This window comes from Hetaerina americana, unplaced genomic scaffold (assembly GCF_022747635.1).
Source record: "Hetaerina americana unplaced genomic scaffold, ioHetAmer1.1.p SCAF_7, whole genome shotgun sequence".
Classification (NCBI taxonomy): domain Eukaryota; kingdom Metazoa; phylum Arthropoda; class Insecta; order Odonata; family Calopterygidae; genus Hetaerina; species Hetaerina americana.
Genome location: NW_027287316.1, coordinates 46,247,267 through 46,274,230, shown reverse-complemented (window position 1 = coordinate 46,274,230; position 26,964 = coordinate 46,247,267). Strand labels below are relative to the sequence as shown.

Here is a 26,964-nt window from a genome sequence, read left to right as displayed (position 1 = left end):
GAAGGTGAAGGGTGAAGGGGAAAGAGAGAGAGAGAGTGGAGGGAGGAGAGAGAGAGAGCCGTGTGGAGACGCGGATAGTTCTCCAGAGGGGTGGGCGGAAGAAAGGGAGGGGAGGGATGGGAGGAGGGGTGAGGGACACCCCGGGAGGAGAGGGGTCGCGAGTACAAAAGGACCGCCTTGCACGGCACCGAATCTCACTCCAACATCAGCGTCGACCCGACCGCACCCCTCGCCTGCTCAGCCCCTGCGACCATTGCCCAGAGAAGATAGCACCTTTTTTTGCCGGAAGAAAACCCCCTGCTTCCGCCGCGCATCGCTCACGGCCGTGGTCCTCATCGGAGGCTGCACAGAGAGAGGGGGAGAGAGTTCCCGATCGCATCACCTCCGCGCGAAGGCCGGCGTCTTTCGCCCACCCCAGCCCACCCCGGACGTCGCGAACAAACTTCTTACTTCTCCGAGGAGAAGAGAAGGAGGCGGCAACCGAGTGAAACCATCCGTCGTATTTTTTTCGGCGGTGCGAACTCTACGGTAAGTGACACTGATATTACGAAAAACATGGGAGGAGGGTGGGGTAGGGGTGAGAGAAAATGATTTCACTCCATGTCCTCCTGTCTTGTTAATCTTTCCATAAAGTTTCTCCTCCACCACCGTGGCTTTTGTGCGACGGAATTTTGGGTTTTTGGGGTGGGTGATGAAAGAGAAGGAGACCAGTCGACTGTTTAAAGCGGTTGACGCGATGTTTGCGAATCGGGGAGGTCGAAAGGGCAGCTTAACTTCCTTTTGGGTGCGTCACTCGGGAGAGAAACCCTCCGCCAACGCCTCCCCCGGCTGCGAGGTTCTTCTTTCCCGTTCGGGGCATCCGAATTCCACATTTTGGTTCACCGGGGTACATTATAATGGCAGAATTCGTAATTTAAATCAAAAATGCAGATGAGATTTAGTTTATTAGCTCCTAATACACGTAGCGAGCGGTGGCGGACGATATTTCTAAAGGTACATTTCCGAGGCGAGTACCTTAAAATAAGTATGAACGATTTTGACATTAATTCAATGGACTCCGAAACCTTTTAGGGCTGACGCGCTCATAATTTTCATACAAAATCTCGGCTTTGCATTTCCCTTGGTCTTTAATTCAACCAACTCTGTAATTATTTTAGCGATGGGTGTTTTTTTTATTTTCGTGCGAGTCCCACGGATGTGGAAGTATTTCGGAACCTGAGATTTTTCATAGACTTCCGTTTGAAAGAAACAACTCTTGCGTTTCAATCTAATTTACGCTGCTCTGCTTTTCGATAAATGAGGCCGTAAAAACGGTAAAAATGCACAAATGTATTCTTGCATCCGTAAAGCATAAGTTTTATGATATCTTAGGATTAAAAAAGATCTGTATATATCTCTATTTGAGAAAAATCACGGAACAAATTTATGCTTATAAATAATTGGAAAAAAACGGCGATTCCGAAGTTGAAATATTTAAAGCAAAAAAATGTTGGTTTTCTTAAGGTATATGTAGATGAAAAAGGAAAAATGTTTAGTCATTTGAAGTTGAAATGCCTAATATTTTTTACGTGATTTTATCTGAATTTTTTGAGCGACTCCCAGGTTTCCAGCCTAGATGACATTGATGTATCCAATCAACATTGTGAAACAAATTTAGCAAGCATTTCGCTGTTTATTTGGGGTCTTAGTTGCTGTTTTCTCTTCATTAGAATTTAAACAATATTATGATTTCCAACATTGATGCTTTTTTTTCATGATGAAAGTTTAGGTTTGTCTGAATGAAAATTAGAAATATTATATTTAAGATTAACGGAACAAGGGGGTTGAAAGGTGCGGTGGCTACAGTACTGGCTTCCCACCCAGAAGGTCCAGGTTCAAATCCCGGCGGTTTTGAATATTTTTCAGAGGTATCTCGATCCCAACCTGAGGTGCTTTGTAGAGGGCACTTTGAGTGAGTACGCTGTCCGTCGGATGGGACGTTAAGCTGCGAACCCCTTGGCGCCTTTCGTTATGAGTAGGTTAATACCGACACCGGGTTTCTCTCCACCCTTCATCCTTTCCTGTCCATCCCCTATGGCACAAATGACCTCAGCTGTCGGTCGCCTCCCCTAAATACTACTACTACTTAACGGATACATTTCTCAGCCTATCAGTTTTAATCGACACTTAACAAGACATCAATGAACTGGATAATATGCTTGAGCTTTAAAATTTAACAAGTAATTAAGGTTAGATTTAGCCGTCATTATATGTCACTGTTTATCAATGAGGTCAATTTGCCCTTCATTCTTTTAAAAATTTAGAGTTCATTTGAAAATCCGCTATTTGCTCAATAAGCACCAAATTAAAAAAAAACTCCGATGCTCGTGTTTATTTTCTTCAAAAAAGTCCATGCCGTAAGCATTTTCGCAATACCTTTGCCATGCTTCCATTATATTTTTTCATGATGACGTTTCATTCCGGTGATAATTAAACGAACAAAAATTACAAATAACATATATAAGTAATATGCATCTACCGCTTTTTGGAGTGAAAAAAATTATTTTATCGGTTATGTACTAAAATACGCTTCATTACACATGCATGACCGTACGAATTTAGGCAAAATATTTCGAGACCTACATTATCTATTTCACATTTTTTTCCAACCGTTAGCTTTTATTGAATGTCTATAAAACTATTCAACTATTTTGACCCCAACGAGACCGAAGAACAACCTATATTCATAATCAAATTGACAAGTTTTGCTCTCATGCTCCGGTAGCGGTGGAAGCCCGTGAATATACTGCTCGAGTTTTCCGTGAATGATGTTTTATTATATCAGTCGAAAACTTTTTCCCACGTTCTCATGAGTTTTTTAAAAATGTTTTGTCTTTTAGGAAATTGCTTAAGGTGTACCTGAGGCAGAGCACGCAAACATTTCGTTGATGAACTGTATACGGCTTTCTTCCACCAATAAATACAGATGCAAGAGGTCCAAGGTTCAAATCCGACCATGGCTAATAATACTCAAGTGCATTAAGGAGAAAGAAAACCAATATAATTTTGAAGAAACGCCGAAACACCTTAATCTAAATCTTATACATCATGACTCAGCACATCACTTTTAACTCGGGGCTTTTTCTGTAATATTCTCTGCATGGTAAAAATTGCAATCTAATGCGCGATTAATTTTAAAAATTGAATATTATATTTTATATACATTTTCCAAATGATGTAATGGCATGAAATAGACTTCGGACATCAATGGATTAAAAATATCACATTCAATGTCAGTCACACATGACGTGCGAATATTTTGAATCGTTAAAAAAAACCGACTTATTCCCGTCGAAATTCAGAGCGAAAAATATTTTCCTGGACACCAATGGGTCGATTCTCCAAAGAAATCGTAGGAATGAACATGCCCGAAAAAATGTGTTCCGCGTGACACCTCTATCATGATTTATGCGTGGATTACATCTCAAAGCGCAGGTGGAGATGACCATCCCATGTCACCCGGATTCAGTCCAGTGAAGATTTGAAAATAATATAATATTAACTCTTTCATTGATACAAATATCCGAACTACGAGAAAACTATGCATTTCTTTGGTTGAACCGAATCATACAAAAAATTATCGAATGCGAATGCTGATTCATTTTTGATCGCCTTGAATTAAGTTTCAGAAGTAACGTGAAACCCTTTTATATTATTTATCACTGAAAATCCAAAATCAAATGAATTACATAAATAAAGTGGCTGCCAGTCTCAAATTTGGTTTGAAAAAATTGTAAAGTTTTAAAATAATTGTCCGTTCATTTTTACGTTAGAGTATGTTGTTAACTTCTACCGAACCTTTATAAGAAAATATTTCATATAGAGAATAGATAAAAGGAAATATATATATAATTCAATACTGTTACTTACTCAAAGGGCTTGTTTCAGGCAATTAGTATGCACTATGTATTCCTGCATCAGAGTGAGGGGTGGCCAAGCAAAGCATGTTATCCCGATATACATGATCACGAATCGAATATTACACAGGTCTCCATTAACGTATGCATAAACTAATCATGTGTTATTTTCAATTAGCTTTACCTGAATTTTTTCACATTAAATGCTAGTCCGTTGTGTTGCCTGATACGGACGTGGATCAGTCCAATTTTAAGAACAAATCATCGCATTATTTCTCTGGCATTGGCTTTCCCGGTAATTGCACATGCTTCACGCTGTGGAAGCTCTGAGGCATCTAATAATTTCTTATTAGAGTATTAAGTGACCGGAAAGCATCTTCGTTAATAAATATTTTTATGGCCTTTCAATGGAGACAGCAACTGGCGTAGTATATATATGGACATGTGAGAGACTTCGTCTGTAAGTCAGTTTTTGGCGTTTGCAGCCGTTGATATAATCCGGAATTTGATTTGATATTAAATTCCATGTAGAAACATATTGAGAAAAATGTGACTGCGCAAGGAAGTTGTTCAAGAGATTCAAGAAGATCCAGATAAGAGAGGGGAATAATCATTCTATTTCATTATATTACGGTTATTTTAAATGATACAGCGTAATAATAGAGTCCAAGGTACTACATTCAAATCTTCCAGAATGGATAGTGAATAAGATACCCATTTATTTCACGATTTTGAAAGGAATCTCAGACCGAAAATTACCCAGCGAATATTATTTTTGCACGGACGTTTGACGCAAGCACTAACTTTCCACATATCCTCCTATCCATTGAGTAGCTACAGTTGTTTGTTCAGTTTAGTTTGTTATTACAATAAATATTTAGAGTTTATTAAATTTTAGTATTCCTATTCAATATATAAAAATATTATTTATACAGTATGGCAGTGAAATACACAATAATTTATGAATACTTTATTTTATAAAAATACAAAATTCGTTCACGTCTGATCATATCAAATAAAATTCTGAAGATAAATCTCTCTTTGATGATAAAACTAACTAACGAATCCACGAAATGCGTCAATTTAATAAAAAAAACAATAAAATGGGAACTAATAATTATAATAATCCAGATATTAGGAGGTTCTGTTTAATTAAAATTACTTGGAAGTCAGCGCTCCTGCTTAAATCCATTACAATTTGATTCGTGGGCTTTAAATACATGATAAGAATCGCTCGTTACTGAAAGATTTACAATTTAATTTTTTTTTAATTATGAAATAATTTTTATGAGATAACCTTTGAACTTCCAACGAATAATTTTTTAAACTTGACAACAAACAAAAAATGAACTCAAATGTGTATTCATCAATGGAATAATTTCGAAAACCCATCTACAATAAAGTAGTTTAAGTTACGCGAGTGGAAAATTTCAATTGCCTCCAAGAAGACTAATAGAAGTATGGCGTTTTACTTTTACTCGTATAAATATCGTATCCATTGGAATAAATACGTAGATGAAGCAACGAAATTTTCTTTTGTCGCTTGCCTTGAGGAAGATCTACTAAAATTATAAATTAATAAACACGTATCAAAGGTGGACCTTTTTATTTATTTATTCATTGTATCCCTATTAAATCACTGAACAAATTTTCATTGTCAGAAATATATTCTGGAGAACTTCAGTTAAAGGAAAATGTTAGATGGGCAGTATGCGTATCTGCATAGGACGGATGAGTTTCACTCCCTTTTTCTCTCACTTTATTCATAAATATTTCCTCTTAACTTTGTGTAACCTTAGTTTCACTTGGAATGGAATCATAAATTACGAAACATACTTGACGTCTAGTTTACGTTAATATCAGACGCAGAACACCTTGGTAACGAAACTTTAAGTCAATACACGACACCATCTAGAGAGCAAACAAAAACGTCGCTGAAGACACGAGTTACAATATCCTTTTGCCATCTTTGTTATCACAGCACAATAAAAAATAAAGATAATTTGCCAATCTTTGTCGATATGCATATTTTATAGATCATCAGGGTGAGTTATTAATCCAGAGACTTGTTTTTGATCAAGCTTGACAATTGGAAACAATTCTTCAATTAACCTTGTGAATATGTCACAGACTTCAAACACTGCAACATGCCAAAGTGTTTCGTTTCACTTCTTTCTGAGTTTATTGACAGATAATGGTCTTTTATAGAGCATGATAACGCTTGTCTCTGAACTTTCTCTACAAATTAGATATCACTTGGCGAACTCTCATAGATGAAAAGATAACAGGAAGTAGTGAGGGCAGAAATCACACGAACGTGGGCACTTAGTATCGAAAAAGGTCAGATGTAGGGAATTTTCTACATTCACTTAATAGAAACACTTGAGGAAATCTGAAACCTCGATAACATATTCTGCGAGGAAATTTCGAAAATACCCGCACCGTACCAACTTCTATTATATGAAAAAATGTCATACACGGTCTTACGTAATTACATCTTTCATACATAACTAAAACTTATCAAATAATTTCGTGTACAAATTCCAAAGAAACTGCGGGAGATGCCGCAACAGTAACTTTTAACGAAGTCATCCGCTAATGTGCATTTCAATACAACAATTTCAGAGTGTAAAAATCGAGGCTTAAGCTACTTAAGCCACTTAAGCTACCGAGGAGGCCTCGGTAGCTTAAGTGGCTAAAACACTCGACCGGATATTGAGGGATCTGGGATCGAATCCCGGTCAAGGCGAATGATTTTTACACTCTGAAATTGTTGTATTGAATTTCGTGTAGTTAAATGCAGTTTAGTGAAGGACATACCAGGCCGTAAGGGGTATGCGCTACCACTGAAGAACTGTTCTGAAAATCATTTATTCTACCAGGACTAGTTATTTATTTGTTCCATTGGGAGAGGCGTGAATTATATTATTTAGCCGTATAAATTATTTATTAATGCAATTATCAGACGATACAAGTGTAAAATAATCTCATTTGGAGATCGCCTTTCCTAAAAAAAACGTATAAATTCATTAAGATCGCAAAAACTCGATAAATGATTTTGTAAATAAGAACTGACATTAAAAAAATTTGAATTTCGTCTTCTTCTTAGGTTCGAAAATGCAAAGCATTTGACTCTTTGATGATCATTTTGAAAAATAAATTTTATATTATTATGACTTCTTTGAATGTGTAACGCACATCAGGACACCCTAACCGAATATTAAACTATGCATAAAAAATTAAATATAAAGGTGATAAAACTAGTTATCCTTTAAAACTACACCCATCGTAAATAACCATCATTTAACATCTAATTATATCATTTTTGTAACTCGAAAATTTGATCTTGGTTACGCAAGTCACTGTAAAACTTTCACTGTTCAATTATAACCTCTTGACTGCCATAAACGTTAAAATGTTAGCCAAACCGCCCGTGATTGTGCTAGGAAAGAGGTAGCAAAGCTAGGCTAAAGCTCACATAATGGAATAAAAGGGATAATTACCGAAATGTAGGCTCTGAATTACAATGCAATTAACACATCTGATACACTAAGAAAATCTAATTGGAGAAAAAATTCAGGGTGTAAAAAATATAAATTCATATCTTAAAAAATCAATAAAAACGTGAAAATTAATTTAAAAGTTTCATTTTTCATTTTCGTATTTTATAATCACTATGACTGTGATGTACCATAACAGTGTAATTTCACATTACGCTGTGGTGTTATCCGACGTTTCAAACATTTTACCGGAGGGAGGGAGAGAGAGAGCCACTTCATTTTATAAAATGTGATGTAATTTGAGCTCATACTTATTTCCTCTATTCCTTCAACATCTGTGTTGGAATTAAAACGGAGGAGCGTTTTGACTTTTTATGACTGTAATTAAAATTGAAGAAAAAAAATAAGCGAGTATTTTATTCATGGTGAACATAATAATTACATGCATACCATTACCTTTTGGAGAAGTAACAATCAGAGAAGCTTGAATTTAAATTTGTTAAAATCTTTTCTCTTTAATGTGAACTATTTCTATCGTCATTTCACTGAACCAGATTTGAAGAGCCAGAATTGATACAATTCGCCATACAGCGGCTTAAAAACCGAGAGCAAGATTTTGACTTTTGGTCGAACTGCATGAAATTCGAAGAGCCGTAAAATGAAATGGTTCATTTACAAAATTTCATTGTTGCAAATACCTGGTAGATAAAATTATGCCAAAAGGATACCGTAAATAAAGAAACCTAATCTATCAAAAAACAATAACCTGATTTCTATCCCTGATAGATAAAGAATCATGTTCTTCTGTTATTTGGTGGGTGACTACAACGGGTATTTAATGGCAAAAATTTCACGAGAATGAACTCTGAAGGCAGAAAATAATATTTTGATATATGTATATATATACATATTATTATTATTAGGTAATCTACCGGTTAAGGTAGGTTTTTGGATGGACTCCTAGCAAATCACAACAACCTACTCTACATCAGACCCCTCTTCATCTCTGAGTAGTTTCTTCCTCCCTTCATCCCGTCCAACATCCCTATCCTGTTCCTTCCCTTCCCTCGTTTGCCCAATATTCTCCCCTCTATCACAGTCTTCAACATCCCACTGCCAGTCAATACCCCCTTCATCCACTTTTCCTACCCCCATAGGATTTCATTTATATATATATATATATATATATAGTTATATATATATATATAATTTATATGTTATTATTATTTATATATATATTAATTATATATATATATATATGTAGAGAGAGAGAGAGCATTACGTAATAGAGAAGAATGGAGGGCTGCATTAAACCAATCTTAGGATTGAAATAGTGATGACATATTTTATCCCAAAGACAAACCTATAATACTTTCGTAGTATAGCTTTGCATAAATATTCTGCGTTGGCATTTTTGTAACGGGCAATAAAGTACGGAAGAAATACAATCGCCGACATTTAAGTAAGTGATAACGAATTTTTTGTCCATCTACTGAGTGGAGTAAGCCTGTATCACAGTCGAAAAAAACGATAGCCGCATGTAGGGCTCATGAATATTCAAGAGAAAAAAAATAGCGAAGAGAAATTTTTCCCAGCCCTCAGCAATATAAAAAAAGCCATCCCTTATTTTCGCAGAGCATCACCATAACGACGTTTCCACGAGGCATCATGAAGGAAGTAGAAAAGTGTCATTATTACTCTACGTCATCCGTTTCCAAATAAAAATATCAAAAAAATCAATAACAGAGAAGAGAAACTTCCACGCAAGTAGCATGCCCACAGTACCAAAAAAAACCTCCCTCTCCCCGAGACACACACGTGAACATGTCCAAAAGGCGGCACAGGGGATCACGGCTCTCCATAAAAAAATCCCCCAAAGCGGATATTTACATGAAAGCGTTTTACATACTTATCCAAAGTCTATTTTCACAAAAGCGCACGATCCTGCAGGAAATTTTATTTTAACACCGTTCGCATCCCCTCCTGGGCAGGTTGCTTCCGCTGGTTTGAACGCTTGGAGTTCTGTGGAATCCAACAATCCCGTATACTCCCGTCAAGGCAAATTCATTGATTCAGGTTTACATTGGAAAGATTTCCCTCCAATGCTGTAATTGATGCCGAGCGATATCACCGGTCAGTCGTTAAAAGACGAGGATGCAAAAGGAAACTTCGACGTTTATCTTGGGTGGAAAAAACCATCTCAGTCAATTATAACAGGAAATGCTCCACAGATAGGACTTTTTCGCTAAAGAGCAGATCAAATTGTCCATGAAAAAGAGCTATCAATCTATTCAGGTGTCAAATACCAGCCTAAAAGCTCCTTTCAACTTCTCCGCTAGTTATTCACCTCTACATTCGTGATATTGTCACCGGGAATATTTCCTAGCATTAGGAGGAAGTTATAGTTTTATTTATTGTATCTGATACCTTATTTCCATAACCTTCACGAATCTGAAAAATATATTAAAAGGACCAGGGCCGGCCTGCTCAGCTTATAATGACCATTCATCACGCCGTCATTGAGCCATTTAATATAATTTCCTTTAAACATTTCTACTCAGCATGGAATTTAATCAATAAGAGAAATCCATGTCATAAAAGTACAATCCGGATTTATCATCTTGTATAAGTGTACAGCATGAGGGTGAATAGTTTCTCTCGTCAAGAGGAAAAGTTGGAGGGTATAAATTAAAATCACGTGTGTCACGAGTGAGTTTTTATCGATCACGTGTGAGTTTTTGTCGATCAAAAATAAATTTGATCGATAAAAACTCTGTCCCTTACATTTTCCTCAATCTTCCGAACCAGAGTATTAAACAGGTTAAAGTCAATAATTTCAATGAAGATCAAATACACTATGAGAGCAGCTTCATTATGTTTCCCTTGGATACTAATAATCGTGCCATCATTTTGTGCAACCTATCAACTCAGTTACACCAAATGGCACTATTAAAACTCCTCTATGCTTTCTGAAGCAATGAATTTTATGATGTTAACCTTCAGAACGCGATCGGCTACACAAAATTCGCTCGGATGATACAGAGGATACGAGATGAAACGCAAATGAAAGATTGGTAAATACGATAGTCGAGGAGATAGATATCGAAAACACAATATTCAAGCACAGTAATTGAAGTATAGCTATTAACACGGAAAGATGTGATCTCATAGGGAGATTATATATTGCTCTATTTCGCTCACGGCAGTAGGGTATCCTGGAATGTGTATTGATCTTTAGCTATCAATGAATGTAATTTAATATCAGTTATCGTCAAGAAGAATATAAGTGATAAGGACCCAAGTAAATTTACGAATCAAAACAATATTTTTGGGTAATTATCAGTTGACATAAATGAATCAATAAAAATCAATTAAATGAAAACATCCATCTGCAAAGTTGGTTTCAAATAAAAGAGCCGTAAAAAATGTTTAAGCCATGAACCAAAAAACGATTTGAGATATAAAGACAATCAATCACGAAACCATATTTAAAAGTATACTTATTCTTTAAAATATATCATGAAACAGACGTAATATAATGTTATTTTGTATTTATTGCTATTTTACATGAAAAATCGTAGGTTGAAATACCATAAAAACATGGTCAATGTGGTTTCAGCTTAAACATTTTACTAGCAAATTGGATCCATTGTTTAACCACCTAAATGCTTATTACCGTTTTGCTAGCCAAAATATCTCAAAGGTGGCTGTGAATACCGAACTCCATTACAATTAACATAAAACTCAATTTTCGCCATAACCCTTATCATCAGAGAAACAATTCCCCTGAAAATACTCGCAAGTACTTGTACTTTAACCCAGCTTTCGCTTGAACTCTTAAAAAATGTATTATACAACTGACTGGATAAAAGCAGGGCCTAACAAATTATTTCAAACGTTATCAAAAGTTTGTCCTGGTGACTTCATCACTGTGACCAAAGTGGGCATTTCGATAACTAGGGTAGTGAACTTTGCCCCTGAGGGCCTTGGTTTGAATCCCGACGGTGGCAGAATTTTTCAGCAATATCCCGATACTGGAGTCATACGGGCCTTTTGCTAAGAGTAGTATGATGCTCGAGTTCTTCTCCAATTATCCCACCTATTCCTGAATGCATAATTGACCTATCTTTCCGTCGCCTCCCGTAATAAATACTACCAACTACTTAGAGATTAACCTACATATACTAAGCTCAAAGCTAAAATAGTTTAGGCGACCGTTGCTTATATCGAGTACGTACAGACCGGCGCGAAATAATACTAATAGCTTCAAAGTATTTTTCTGAGAGAAATTCAAATTATTCCCTTTACCACTATTTGTGTGATGTTTTTGTCTTTGGCCGTCAATCATGAATATATAATATATTAAATGTAATGAGCACCATTCATATAACATTTTTACCTATTTTCTTTCTTCTGCAAGACCCTTAGAACCTATAAAAAGATTAAAAACCTTAACTTCAAATAGTGGAGCTAATAATAATAACCCTAAATTTTTTTATGTCATTAAACATTCTACATTGCACCAAGCGCGGATATTAATGATGAATTAGTATGCAGAAGCCCTGAATTTAAAGGTTGCTTTCGCAACATTTAAACATGACCCCGGTAACGCATGGTCCAGGATGTGCATGTTTTATTATGTATATTTCGTTCTATAATATTCATATTCTGGAGGAATGGGTCTAAATTTTGCAAATCGACCTTTTCACTCAAACTCAGCTTATTTCTTGACACAGAAAATGTCCCAGGGCATTGGTGAGAGGGCTCACGGCCAGTTTCTATTGTGTGTTACCTCATTACTAATGCTGTTGGCTGATCTTAAATTTTTGTTCTCTCTCTCTTCCCATAGATTCGTAATTTTTCAGAAAATAAGGAAAAACGACACAAATTTCTTACTCTACTGCTTGATATTCGATGAAAGGTTAAAAGACAAGAGTTTAAGGATAAATTCCGAATACCTTATTCAGTAGTTAACTAATGCTTCCCGGACGAGAAATTTTCAGAATTTTGCGATGAATATCTTTCTAGAAAGTGAGGATCCAATAACGGTTTGAATAGTTCAAGGTTTTTTGTTGAGAGAAAATGTAACATTCCAAAATTAGATTTCGAATTCATAAATGATCTAATACAGAAATAAAATGACTCTTGTGGGATGTCTTAAAAAAATAAAAAAGCTACTCCGTCGTCTTCTTTAGCAGCTGAGTCACGTACAAAAGAATTGTGATCTTATTTTACAAAAAGAAAGCATATTAATTCATTTTTGCCTAGGAAAAATATTAATAACTTGCTATTTCCGGGTGTGTAAAATGATATAAGTATACTTAAGTAGGTTTTAGCAATAAGCCACAGAATATCTGTTTTGTAATCTAACAATGTGAGAGGTTTAGGGTATTTATTTCGACACCAAACTTAGACCAGTGCTGCATCTGGCACTGTGTATCCCGAGAAACAATATAGAACAGCCTTTGGCATCTTGACATACTTTACGAAAATAAGAACTTAAAAATTTTTCTTAGGAATGAACTCCTCAGATGTTTCACTAAATTCTGGAATATGCTAGCCTGGAAATAATAACAGCTATATTTACACGCACGCCTACTAAGCCTTTTTGTTTCAAAGAATTAAGGCAAACAATTGGAAAAATATTTTCATTCGCAGGATCATTTCATGAGGAAATTAGTAGGGTTAAAAGGGAAAAATGTTTCAACATGGGCGAAGTAAAAATAGGTACATAAAGATCAATTTTAGAATTTCCTCTGAAAATAATTTTAACTAAAATAATAGTCTCTTATTCCTTGTGCTCTGAAATAAATTTGACACGTAATACCATACTAATCGGCGCATAATTGAAAAATGAAATGCAACGCCTCGCCATTCCTCCTTCATTGATAATTCGTAACTCTCTGCTAAATATCACTTAAAAACCTGTTCATGTAATATCAAATGAATCTTATCTAGTACTTAAAAAAACATATCAAAGTATGTATGTAGTTTTACATATATTCACAATCACTTAACGTATATACGTATTCATGTATGCCTCTTGTGACACTGAATAAAATATAAACGAATTATTTTCAAAATAAATGCCACCAAGTGACGACAAGATATAGAAGACATAATCAGTTATCCATAAACACACAAGAATTAATGAAGGAAAAATGAGCATTGTCTTGGCGCCGACTCTCCGTCGAACGGTCGTTAGTTTGCTTCAACTGCCTTTCGAAAATTGTTTTATAAAGAAACGTGTGTTATGAAGTGAAGTCACACTTATACTTTGATTTCGTAATTCTTTTTGCAATCGCCACCATATTATTTGAATAGGAAAAAGTTACTTTTTCTCCACAAAAGTAAGGTAAAATTAAAGTAAATACTTTCAGTTGAAATTAATATAACACCACAAGATATTTGTTTAAGCAACAATTGCGGAGTCTCCAAAATATCCAGTATAACTTATAAAGTTTTTATCTAGCAAACAGAATAGGAAGTAGCGTAAACAAGATACACGCGATAAATGATTTCGCCCAAGAGTTCAACATTTTACTTTAATATATTGGATAAATGAATTTAAAGAAAAACACATCAGGCTGATGAATATTGAAATTTTCCGAGTAAAAACTGCGAATTATATTAATGAGACGTGAGATGCACATCTGTTCATCTTTAGTTTGTTGTTGTTTAATTGGCTGTAAATGATCAGCGAGTCCTAGGCGATTGGACTTAACCCATGCAATTATTCCTTAATGAGACACTTGGGGTAATATGGATGTCCATTACGCCAAAACACAACAATATCCAACATAATTAGCCCGTGGCTACATGGTTTAGCTCACGGCCGTGCTGTACCTCTATCACGTTTGGTTCCAAATCTAAATATTCATCCGTAAGTTGTCAGAGGGACTAACAAATTGCACAGGATTGGAACACATGAATGTTCCGTCAAATGTATCTATAAGTGGCTCTCAGTTAAGTACACACAAAAAGGGAATATACTTCACAAAAGATGAACTTTAAACGGATTGGTGATGAACGATTCACAAATTCTTCGTGTTTGCGGTGGAGAGAATTGCAAAAGACAAAACAAAATTTACATGAATGGAGATCGATATGATACTAATTTCCTTTCTTCCCACTGCCAGGTTCCGATTTCGACAGGATTTTTCAGTGGTATTCAGATTCGTAATTGGGCTGAAATACGGTGATCACTTCAAGTAAAATATCTTGCTACCCTGCATTCATAATATACGAAAGCATATTTCATGTGTGCCATCGCAGGAAACATAATGGATTTTCTTTCCTTAATTTTATCCTGATATTTCAATGACCAGTATTCCAGTAACTAATAAAAAAATCGTTTCATTAGATACATTGCACTCTACATGAAACATTCTCTCCCAAGTTTCAGTTTAAAGATTTTTTCCTCACAAAATTACTCATATCACATTTCATTGTGGACATAGAAATTGAATGCAAGCCAAACGTGCGTTTGGCCGGAGGCTCTTCGGACTGGTTTTTCTTACCCTTTCGAAAACACACTGAGTTAAATAAACTTTTAAATTCCCAATAATAATGAATGTGTAACATAATATAGGTGATGAGAGATGATAGTGCTGCATGTGAAGCAATATCACCTCTGACGTTCAACGATATGACGACTTTATTTATCCTTCGAATACTGCTCTTTACATTTTTACACCACGATGGTTATGCACTGCGATGGGATGAACAATCGTGGGATCGCACCCTCCATTTTACGGCGCACCTGGCTGTCGTGACGGCCGTCAAAAACCCGGGCGTTGCACCGTCGACCTTCAGGTCGTCGTGATCTGGTCCTTCAGCTCGCGAGCGTCCGTGTGTTCCAATTCATTCTTAACAGCGGGATTCTCACATTTTTAGACCAGTTCGACACGCAATCATTTGGCGGTAAAATTTTACAATACGAATACCATTTTTCTTAATAGCCGCAACCACTGAACTCCGCTTTGGGCATTTTTACTTGAGCACGGAATTCATTCCCATTATTCCTTACATACGAAACCTTAACTTCGTTTTCCTGAGGCTTTAAACCAATATATTAATATTTTTCTCATATTTTTGCCATTAAAAATTTCCTCGGACTCAATATCCCTTCTTTTTTTTAACCATGTATCTAAGATCTCACGGTCTCGCAGTTGCTGCCAAATTCGCAGAGATGATGGTAGGTAAACGATGAAAGGGAAGGAACAGGATAGGGATGTTGGACGGGATGAAGGGAGGAAGGAAGTACTCAGAGATGAAGAGGGACCTGATGTAGAGTAGGATACTGGATTTCGTGTTTTGTCAGGAGTCACAGAATATTTATTTCGTAGCGGTGTCCATCCAAAAGCCTACCTTCACCGGTAGATTACCTAATAATAATAATAATATATGACAAATACATTGAGATTGTCTTTTGAGAGCTGCGATTGTTTAGATTTGTGCGACCAACGAGACTGGCATTTTGAGTTAACTGTCAGTGGATTACTTTGGGTGCAAGTAAACGTTTTTGGGATAAGATATCAATACTCATTTTACATAAATGTAATCAGCGCATGCGGAAAAAATAATAGCCAAATAATAACAGAGGAATCTCAGCGCAAAAACGAAATTATTGTAAATATTATTTAGATTTTTGGTGAGGGAAGAGTAACGAATATCAATAGTTTACAAATAGGTAACGAAGAATTAGCTCGCTAATTAACGAAATTGAAAATAATCAAATTATCTGTACAATTCCAAATTATCTGCTCATTGAAATCATGCCCAAGAAATTAGTGCTGGCAGCGTATTCCCAAGCGCGGTTTGAAGACTCAATCGAATAATCCGTAACTAATTTTGGCATGAGGCTCTGTATTGTATATTTCTGCAGTTGACGGCTACCTGAAATTTTCCTCTGTTTTACGATGAATAGGAGGGCTGTTTGTGGCTAGGCTCAAATCGAGGGAACACTTACCTAAATAGCATAGTAAGGCTGACTCTCAGAGTTTTGTCTAAAAATTCTTTCGCAAAAATCATGGAATTGAGTAAGATATATGTACATATATGTAATATAGGATTCAGTTGTTATACGCTCTGGGATGAGACTGGGGGCATATCATTATATTATTTATTCCAAGATCTATATGGCACAGTTTTATAATTATTGGAGCAACTTTCATGGATTAATCAACAATTATTACCATAAAGCTATAATTGTCACCAATAAGGTAAAAGGCATCAGAGGCTAAATATTCTCTCCTTCGGTGCCCATGAGGAAGAATGATCCACTTTTTGTTACTTGATAATTTTTTAAGGATCGAATAAGACTGCCGTGAACTTTTATCTCAGCCGTTGGTAATAGAACGCCATCGCTACTTCTTTTGCGATAAACAGAGAGGAGAGGACAGATTTTTTATCACAAACAAACTTTGTATAGCTTAAAAAGTAAATAAAACAACGGTTATAGAGTTTTCAAAAAGAGAAAGACTAAGCTAAACGTTAAAATATGAGGGCAAAAAACATAATATGCCGAACAGTTAAAATAATTACAATGAACTCTGGGTTATAGCCCGGCTAGTCGAAAGATTTATAGGGTATTTATTTATAAGGATATATTTTTTCACTTTTCATTTGCTCGATATCGCCTTCCCCAACTCTCCTATTATGTCTTGTTTGTCTTTTATGTGTGTTCCTACCCCTTTCCTTATATCCATGTATATATATATATACATACATACATATATATATATATATATATATATATATATATATATATATATATATATATATATATATATATATATATATATATATATATATATGTATGTATATATATATATGTCATATATATGTATATATACATATATATTCGGGTTGATACTGTGTTTATGGATATATATATAACCATAAACACAGTGTCAACTCGAAGGTCGGTTTGGTAGGTGATGGTAGAGTTCAACCAGTACTAAGCCCTATACGGCGTGTGAAATTCACACATCAGGGTAGCGGGGCCAGTTCCTTTCCCTGTGCCGGTTATGTTTTCTCAGGAAGATCTGGTACCCGGAAAATCACATAGCTTTGGGGTGGAGCTGCAGGTGCCCAAGGACTTGCCCGGGAATCGAACCCGGGACCCTCCGTCAGTAGTCTAACGCTCTACCCCTGGACTACCGCGACCCACTATATGTACAGGTATATCTATATTCTTTTTAATATATATATACATATATATATATATATATATATATATATATATATATATATATATATATATATATAAGGAAATCACATTTAAAAGGCTGCCAAGGATTTTTACTAATGGGTAGTTATGGTATCTAGTCGGGAGTATTAATCATGAATACAGCTTCCTCCTATACGTATGAAAGCTCCACTTACCGGCTGATGGCCACTCGGGAATCGTGTTGAATGGAGGCCAGTAATGGCAAAATAACTCGACGAGGAAAAAATGAAAGCATTATTAAAAAAATAAAAGCGCGAAAACCGAAAGGGCTGTTGCTGAATGAAACATTTTAAAGCAGCGAAAGAGAATTCACGCTAAGCAATGAATTCACAAGGCGTGAATTCCCATGCGATAATAGATATCCAAGATTGCCTAGAGGAAAATGAAGGATAGTGGAAGAAGGGACAATTGCGGTGAGGGGACTTTTAAAGACGGCTCTGGAAACCGGGAGTGGAGTCACAAATACATAGAGATAGTGCAGTATCGACACCTTCTAAAGAACTAAACAACTCGTTTTTCCTTAATTACTGTCCTATCTACAAGTAAAAAGAGTCTCACACATTGGCACCCGACTAAAAATTGACTAAATCCGAAATAATTCCGTAACTTCCGTCTCCTAAATTTCTTTCGAGACAAAAATAGTAATAACATTGACACTTTGAGCACAATACAAGTAAGCTTACATCCAAGTACTTTCGATTGATTTTCTGAAAACATGCTACCGATGTCAGAACACTGCTATATATCAACCTAATATGTTAAAATTTTCCAATTCCTCTCGCTCACACGCTGGACTTAGTTCCGTAAGTGCCCTTGCAATGGGAAATATTGATATTAAATCGCAAAGGATTAGTAAATAAAATCTAAAAAATAGGTAGGCATTTGAAAAGGCAATCCAATCCGAAGGATACGCAAAATTATGGAGTCAGATTTCAACGTGTATACCATTACTTTGGGTGAATGGTTCACAGTGTCTTTTAAATGGTAAACCTCTTTTTCATTTAAATATTTGTTTTCCCTCTTATAAAAACCATGCTTTCCACATGAGTTCGTACCCACTGAGTTTAATTTCTTTTTCCAATAGCTATCTAATTTTTACGTGTTAAGGGTGAAACAAATATAAACTCTCAGTAAAAGATTAAAATATATTCCCTTAAGCAATCTTCTCTACTTGTGTTAGTAATAAAACGCAACTTATAACAAAATAATCTCCCGGCAGAGAAGAACATTGAGGGTCTAATATAAACAAGCCGATGGAGGTACATGAGTTATTTATCGAAGAAGATACCTTTGGAAGCACCTGCTTTTATTGAAAATCTAGCATAAAAACCGATCTACTTCATTAATATTTAATGTAACGCAAAACGAAATTTAGCTAGGCGAAATTTAGGAGCTAAATATCCTAAAAATGTACACTTACTGATGCACAGATTAATAGGCAGAGTTCCAAAGGATTCCACATAATATTGATTCTATGATTACAAGAAAATCACTTATTTCACAGGAATACATCTGTATGCATCTTTATGTATCACGTTCGCATGATGATTATACGCCGTGTGCTACAGAGTTCACACCCGCGCCCTTGGATATGATGTCCGTGACGGACATGACGTAATTATGACTGTTGTGCCAATTTTCAAGGACGAGTTTTTCTGGTCTATCTTCGTCATCGTGGGACAAAAGTGTTTTTAACTTCTATAAATAGTTCTCCATTGATACATACATACAGAAAAATTTTCATTCATTTGAATTTAATTACTTTCGAATGAATGAACGCATATTTAGTATACTAATTTACTGAAATTCAAGTTTCAAGGAAATTCTTTCGATGTAATAGGAAAATTACATCCCCTATCTCTAATTAATTGGACGCTTACTAATGTGCGTGCACCACATTGATTAATACCCTTGGAACGACTGCGAAGTTGGTATGGAGAATTAATCGCAAAAATGCGTCCCGCCACTCGATATATTTGCAAATTCTAATTACTCAATAAGGGCGAAACTTCTGCTTGTGGATTCAGGACTAATCAACATAAACTCACCAGATAATTATCGCTGATAACACTGACCGGTAAAAGTAGTATCCTTTTGTTGTAGTACCTCCAAACAGGCTTCCATTTCTTTTGTTATGCAAGCCTATTTTACTCCTTCATTCTGCCTCGATTCAAATATACCAATAACGATCACCAAATTTTGTAGCTAGAGATAGATCGAATGGAGCTCTTGCTCGAAAGTCTGTCAAAAAAAAGAAACCATTTCCCAGGAATATAATTTAAAAGAACAAAAATATTTTGGGAGAATACATTTTTATTAATGAAAATACATCAGGTGCTTCAATACTGCCTTTTGCGATAGACATAAAAAGAATTTTATTATCCTTTTTTCAGCCAGAAACATAGTTTCATATCTCTATGTGAATAAATCTGGGTGCATGTAATTCTTTTGTGGAAAATGACGGATAAATATACTTTGTGTCATGAGCACATAAACTTCCATTATATTAACGCACCGGTATGTCTATTTTAAGGCTACAAACGTTTCACAAACGACGTCATATGCCTCTCCCCCTCTATTCCTTTCCCTTCATAGAGTCGAAGGTTGTTCCGGCCCGCGGTTCAAAGAATTTTCTTTTTGTAATAAGCTTCTCTTTGAACGGTAATATCAACTATGCTTACAGACGTGGTTGGTAGAAATCAAGGGTCGTAAACTGACTTAAAGGTAAACGGTAGCAGTTCCTCGGCAGAATAGTCAGTACCACGGTTGAATAGGCCTGCATGCCCCACCCCCAAAAATTTAAGTTTTCTGTGACGTAAACCAACCCTGTTCATTGAGGGTAGTTCCAATGAGCCATCGAAAATTTTCGTTTTTTAAAACAATGCTGAACGATCTCGTTTCCTAAGGAACAGTTTGTCGCCAAGCTGTAGCTTTCCTTCAGTAAAATTTCGCTACGTACCTCAGGTATCTATTCAAGACGCTGTCCATGGTCTTTCTCAGTCTTGGGAGTGCTTGTTGACTCCTGGAGGAAGCTGAGGAAGGAGAAGGGCGCACGTCGCAGTCAAGAGGTTTTTAGAAGGCGGCGTTTCTATGGTTAGAGGGAGAGAAAACGGTTGCGAGGAAGCGTGTGCATCGGAGGTCCAAATTTTCCGTTTCAACAGGTGTTCTCCGGGGTGGATCGAAGATTTTCAATATCCCTCCCGCACCAGTTTCATCCTCCGACCAACTATCTCATCAAGCTGTTGCATACCGTGATACTAATTTGAGATAACTTTGAATATTATTTTTGCGCATGAGTGTGTGCGCCGCTGTGGGTTTAGTTTTCCATATTGTTGTTTTTGTAAGTGGTATTGTTTACGGGTGGTGACCTAACATCCCCCACCACATGCCCTTACGGTGGCTTGCGGGGTATTATGTAGATGTAGATGAATCTTTCAATCTCTTGGGGAAAGAGTTGGAATCCTTATTCATGTCAATAATTATTTTATGAGAGGAGGCAAAATGATAGATTGATTCTCACCAAAACCGCAGGACACCTTCATCCAAATTTGGAAAGCGTGTCCTTCTGGGCGACACAATTACCTGCGGAGTCGGTGAGATGTAAGAGAGGAAGCACATACTCGTATCTCTCCTACCCCGAACGGGTGAATCACAATTACTTGCAAAACAATGTAAATTCCGTGTCTGCCTTTTCAATTATCGAAACAAGCCACGAAAAAAAATGGTACATTACATGCACATTTTAATTCCGATATCATTTGTTTTCTCCATCGATATGAAATATCAGGATACATATTTAATTTAATTTCATCACTTTTAATGCCAGCTCTACATTTAATTTAAAATATAAATGAATAATAAATATTTTAGCATTTATAATGAAACGTCATCCTCCTTTTAAATGAATATTCAACGACCGTTCACGAAGTTAAATGTCTATAATTAGAATGTACGACAATTGCTTGATTCAGATATTTTTAATTTTTTTCCAGCAATAAATAAAACCAATTATTCTCGGAAAAAGTTTTATTGTAGTCGTACAATGGGTATTTGCTATGGCGGTTTCAAAATCCTAATTTTTTACTAATTTGACGAAGAAATTTATTTATAAACTTTTAAAAGGAAATTATAGTTAGGATAGCACACCCCATTTTGGAGGACAAAGAAATATTAGAGATATTTAAGTAGACAATTAAGATCTAACCTTCATAATACATCGCAAAATTTACCACTCTGCGAGACAATACACGGAAAACCCAGCCAGAGGTGGACGGTAATAGGGGAATCTGGATCGTGATGTTCTTAACGCCCACCAGTTGGCGCTCTTAATGCAATGGATAATGAATATTAGAAAGTATTTCTTTAAACTTCGCGTTAAGGAATCCAATAACAGCTTTTTTTCACCTATAATAATTGGAACTTGGTCGCAGGATCCGTTTTGGCAACCTGAGATGGAGAGGTACAGATATATCATGCTGTGGATAGCGAAACGCTATCCACAGAATTAGCACTACCGCCATTAGCAAATTCTTGTCCCAATACATTCATGATCGCCCTGGGTGTTTATAGTCCCAAGTCCCTATTTTGCTGAAAATATTCCATTTCAGTGTCAATTTCAAAGAGAAACTCATTCAGCATCAGTAGATGAATAAAACACTTAAGAATCTCACGCAATTACGGCTGACCTATTGGATATTGAAATTTGCCACGAACAATAAGGTCGCGCGTTTTCAATTACGCTGAAGCGAACAATGCTGCTTTGCCCAACAAATGTTTGATTAAGAAGGGGAGTTACGCTAAGAGATTAAAATACCCTTAAGTGAAAGAATGAAAATCCGTTTACACAGAAATAACTAACAGACATATAATATGACCAAATAATATTAGGGACCGGTAATAGTAATTCTATTTCGGGGAAGCTTACAGACTTTCATTTTCTCCTATCTCGTTAGGGATAGGAGATTATTAGAGTGCGTTAGTTTTAGAGTGTAGGCGAAGGATGGAGAGAAAAATAGCTCCTACATCACCGCAACCGCCCAGTGATTAGCAGTAGAGCATCCCATTCAATGGAAACTACAAGTATTAGTTACCATTCACACGGGTAGAGATCGCAACACAGCCGTCATGCCACCGCTGGTATTCCAACCCATATCTTCATCACAGCCACTTATTACAGCCCCCTAAGGATTCAAAGATCGTATAGGCTCTGGTGATGCGAGGTCATGGATAATTTTTTCAAGAGGTATCGTTATCTTTACAAATTACGCAACTTTTTTATGCATCAGCTCATACTTATGGCGTGGATCATACGAACCTCCCGGTCCGATGACTCGTGGTAGCAGTGGAAAAAGCGTCGAGTTACGGAGCACTAATTTTGAATAAGGATGGTAAATATTTCATCATCCATCAATCTAGAAAAGGCAAGGATAACGTGCAGGTGATATAGAGATCGTCAACGTGTTCCTTAATGCGTCCATATACATCAAAATTCACATCTCTGTACCTGAAACTATGGAAAATATATACATGTATGTGTATACTATCAGTTAGACAAATATTTCCAATAGTTCACTGGAATCCCAATCGGACTAAACGTTCCAGATGAAACGCCCTGAGTTTCAACTACGCTAACTTTTCTATTCGTAGTATTATGTAAAATATTTTGCAAAATATATTCCGAGATGATATATTCTGCTCCTTGGGAAACGAATAGATAAGGGCCAGTATTAGGAGGAATAACCGCGCTTTTCCCCAAGAGGAGCAATTGTTCTCGGTTTAAGAAACCAAGGGCCCCGATTCATCAAGATCGAGGTCAACAGTTCGAGTCTCCACTATGTCAAAGATCATATAACGTGCATGTGCCTACACTTCCGACCGTCACTTGACGACGATGGTAAAAAGGGTTTCCCTCAACTCGGTGGCGATCATCCTCAAATAGAGAGAAAAAAAAGTGGCCAATGCATTTCTGTTTGCATCTGGCGAACAGGAAAAGTTTTCCGCCTGTCTCCTACCTACCCTCATCCCGCGCCGTCTCTCAACAATCTCTCGCAGACACACACCCTTCTTCCGCCCTCGCAACCGCCACCCCACACCCTCACAGCCTGACTGCTTCCCTCACACGGTGATCCAATACTTTCGCGGCATTCCCACTCGTCTCTTTCCCCCGCTCCACACCCATCTCTCCCGCACACTCCTCCCCCGGGGTCCCGCCTCCCCTTCCGCTGCAGGTTCGCACTAATCAATGCCTTTGATCAATTCCCTCCCCCTCCACCCACGCCCGCCCTCCCCCAAGTGTTCTTTTCCTTCCCCTTCCGCGATGCGTGGGGACGACGTCGGCACACGCCCGAAACGGGGCAATCGAATTAAATTCCTCTCAAAGCAATTTTGACGAGGTGACCTCTGCCATTTCCTCTCGCTCCCTCTCCTCCCTGCCCCCCCCTCTCACTCCCTCTTACCGTGATTCACCTCGGAAGATTGTGCGGTCTATGGTGCATTTCGGAGTAGGAAAAACAACGACGTTGGTTGGGCCTGAGGACGCCGGAGAAAACGAAGAGGAGGGGAGCGGAAAAGGAATTGGTTGGAGTATTACTTCCGAGGTTTTCGTCTCCCTAGTGATGGCGGAAGAACACGGTCTTTCCGCTTTCTACCGCGTACCTCTCATGCCCACCCCCTGCCCGCAGGATCAATTGTCCCAGTCAGAATCTGATTGAGGCCTGTGGCGTCAAATTAAATTGCCGGGCCTTGCATCGTGGGGAGGGCTGAAATTTTTTCATGCCGACGCGGACGCTTCAATGGAGTCAAAAACCGAACGCCCCTCGCCCCATAGGTATAACTCCGTTCGAGAGATTTAGGGATGCAATACATTTGTTTCATTTGCTAACGTAGGTTGGTTGAGGAAGTTTTTAAGACGAAAGGTACCGCCCGCTGGAAGGGGAACCATCGTAATTTTACGGTCGTGGATTTTAAAGTAGGGTATGAAAAATTAGAAATTGCACACAAACAATATCTATGGCCAAATTAGCAATGAAATCGTTGAAATTAAACTAGGCGAACGATTAAATTATCACATATTTATTATTTCCCATTTATTCATGAAGTGTCCTCCTCCACCATCGGCCTCAAACGCTGCATAATATTTTAATGGAGTAATAATATTAATTTTACCTTTTATTTTCTTCTAAAATTCAGTGATATATGATTTTTCTATGACAAAGGGTATATCGATCTATACCATTTCGATCTATAATTTTAATCATTAAATCGTCGGTTTGAACTGTAGATTTTAGAAAAAAATATGAGAATCAAAATTTTAAATTATGAATTTGAATATTTGTCTCGGTTGTCGATTTCCCCAACGAAAGGCATCCAAAAAAAATTTCACCACCGTAATGTTTTATTAAAATCATGAGAATTATCGATATGTTTGAGTCCCTTGACATATAAACACTGCATTCGGAACAATTACGCAAATGCATCCAACCCCGTTTGTGGGTGTTTATTTGCATGAAAATTCCAAAAAGCAGGGATTATATCAAAGCCTCGTAATTTGACCCGGGAATAATAGAAATTATTTGCGCATTGCTCCATACGTGGGCATATATGTGAACCACTCACCTAAAAAAAAAGGTAAAAATATATCTATCACCGAGCATTAATCTTAAATCTCCAGAGAGAAATGACAGTATGTCAAATTAATGAATATTTCAGTGTTGTTTTTGTTTACTAGCTTACAAAGACAAAAGAATAAAAATTTGTTTTATGCAGTTATCCGCAAGTAAGGTTGATATTAGAGTTTTATCTCCGACTTAAAAAAGTCAAACGAAGAGCTATTATAAAATATTTCCAACGTTATCCAATTGAATATCAACAAAATGTAATAATGAAACATATCCAACGATATTAATTACAAGAAATTTTTATCTTCTAAGAAGTATTCGGTTTGAAATAATACGCCTTACAACTCTAATTCAAGTATGCAAGAAACTGTATTCATTTTTTGATAATTTTTCATTCCAAAATATTCATAAATTGACCGATATTTGGGTTAAAACGTATTTTACTAAATTTGAAAACTCCTAGCTTCATAATAAAGCATATATATTTTCACAGAAAGTGTTAAAATATTTTCAAAATGCAATGGAATGCTCTTTTATACGTTTGTGTGTTATTTGTTTACGACGCACGAATTTACGAAAGGTATGCCTAGAACGCGAGACCAAATATCCCGAGTATTAGAAGTATGCTATCAAATATATGAGTACTCGAATTTGACCACACATCACTATTACAGTCTCAACTGTGAATGCTTGCAGTGGATTATACCCATTCAAAAATCCCAGATCTTCCATCGTCGTTCGAAATCACATATATGAGCAAGAAATCCTGTGCGTATCGATTGTTCACTCGTGCTTTACGTAAAGGTATAATTTACTCGAAATGTGTAGAGGGCACCCATTTACCTGCCATGAATTCGACGGCAATTCAATTCAAATCGACCGATCAGCTAAAAAATAGTTAAAATCCACACTGGTTAACAGCAGCATTCGAATTAAATGAACTACATATGTTTTTAAACATTTTTCTCCAGAGAAAGGGTGAAAACTCGGTTTAGAAGCGAAATTCGAGAGAGTATACATTATTAATGTATCTAGAGTTTTGGGCTACAAAGTTGTCTGAGCGAAAGCAATACTCTAGGGGATATTACCCAAACATATATAGGTAAGAGCACCGCCTAAATACTTAATTTTCATTAGATACAGGGAGAAAATAAAATTATTTGTAATTTGTGACAAGCAATCATAAATAATAGTACTGAAGAATATCAAGACGAATAAAAGAAAAAAATAACAATCTATAATAAAACTGAACCTTTCGAATGAAATATGAAAAAATATGCATATATATTTCGCAGCGTATGAGTTCATAAATTCATTATTTATATTAATTAACTAGAGATGATACGGTATGCCACTTAAAATATGAACGAATAAATAGATGAGATACTATATGGTACATGCTCATGGAGGCCTCTACAAACATCAACATTAGAAATCAAGGCTTGTGTGCGTGTTTATATACATATATACAGATATATATTTATGTGTAAATATATATATATATATATATATATATAAATATATATATATATACATCACTTACCAAACCGACCTTAGGGTTACTGTGTTCATGGTTAATTTATATATAAAAAAATATATAAATTATATTATATATATATGCATTAAATTACAAAGCTTAGGTGGAACTGGGGATTCTAATAGAGGCTTCCCCGGAAATCAAACCTGGGCAAGCCAGGCGTTTATTCGGCTCTTGGATT

At 36.5% G+C, this 26,964-nt stretch overlaps 1 protein-coding gene across 1 annotated transcript in view; it reads left to right on the top strand.

Annotated features, from left to right (window-relative positions):
- The first annotated feature begins 218 nt into the window (after positions 1-218).
- The window catches only part of LOC139696327 (allatotropins-like), a 159,748-nt gene continuing 133,002 nt past the window's right edge, over positions 219-26,964 (top strand). Inside the window, exon 1 of the mRNA XM_071595045.1 lies at positions 219-528. The gene's annotated coding sequence lies outside the window, so the exon portion shown is untranslated. The remainder of the gene's footprint in view (positions 529-26,964) is intronic.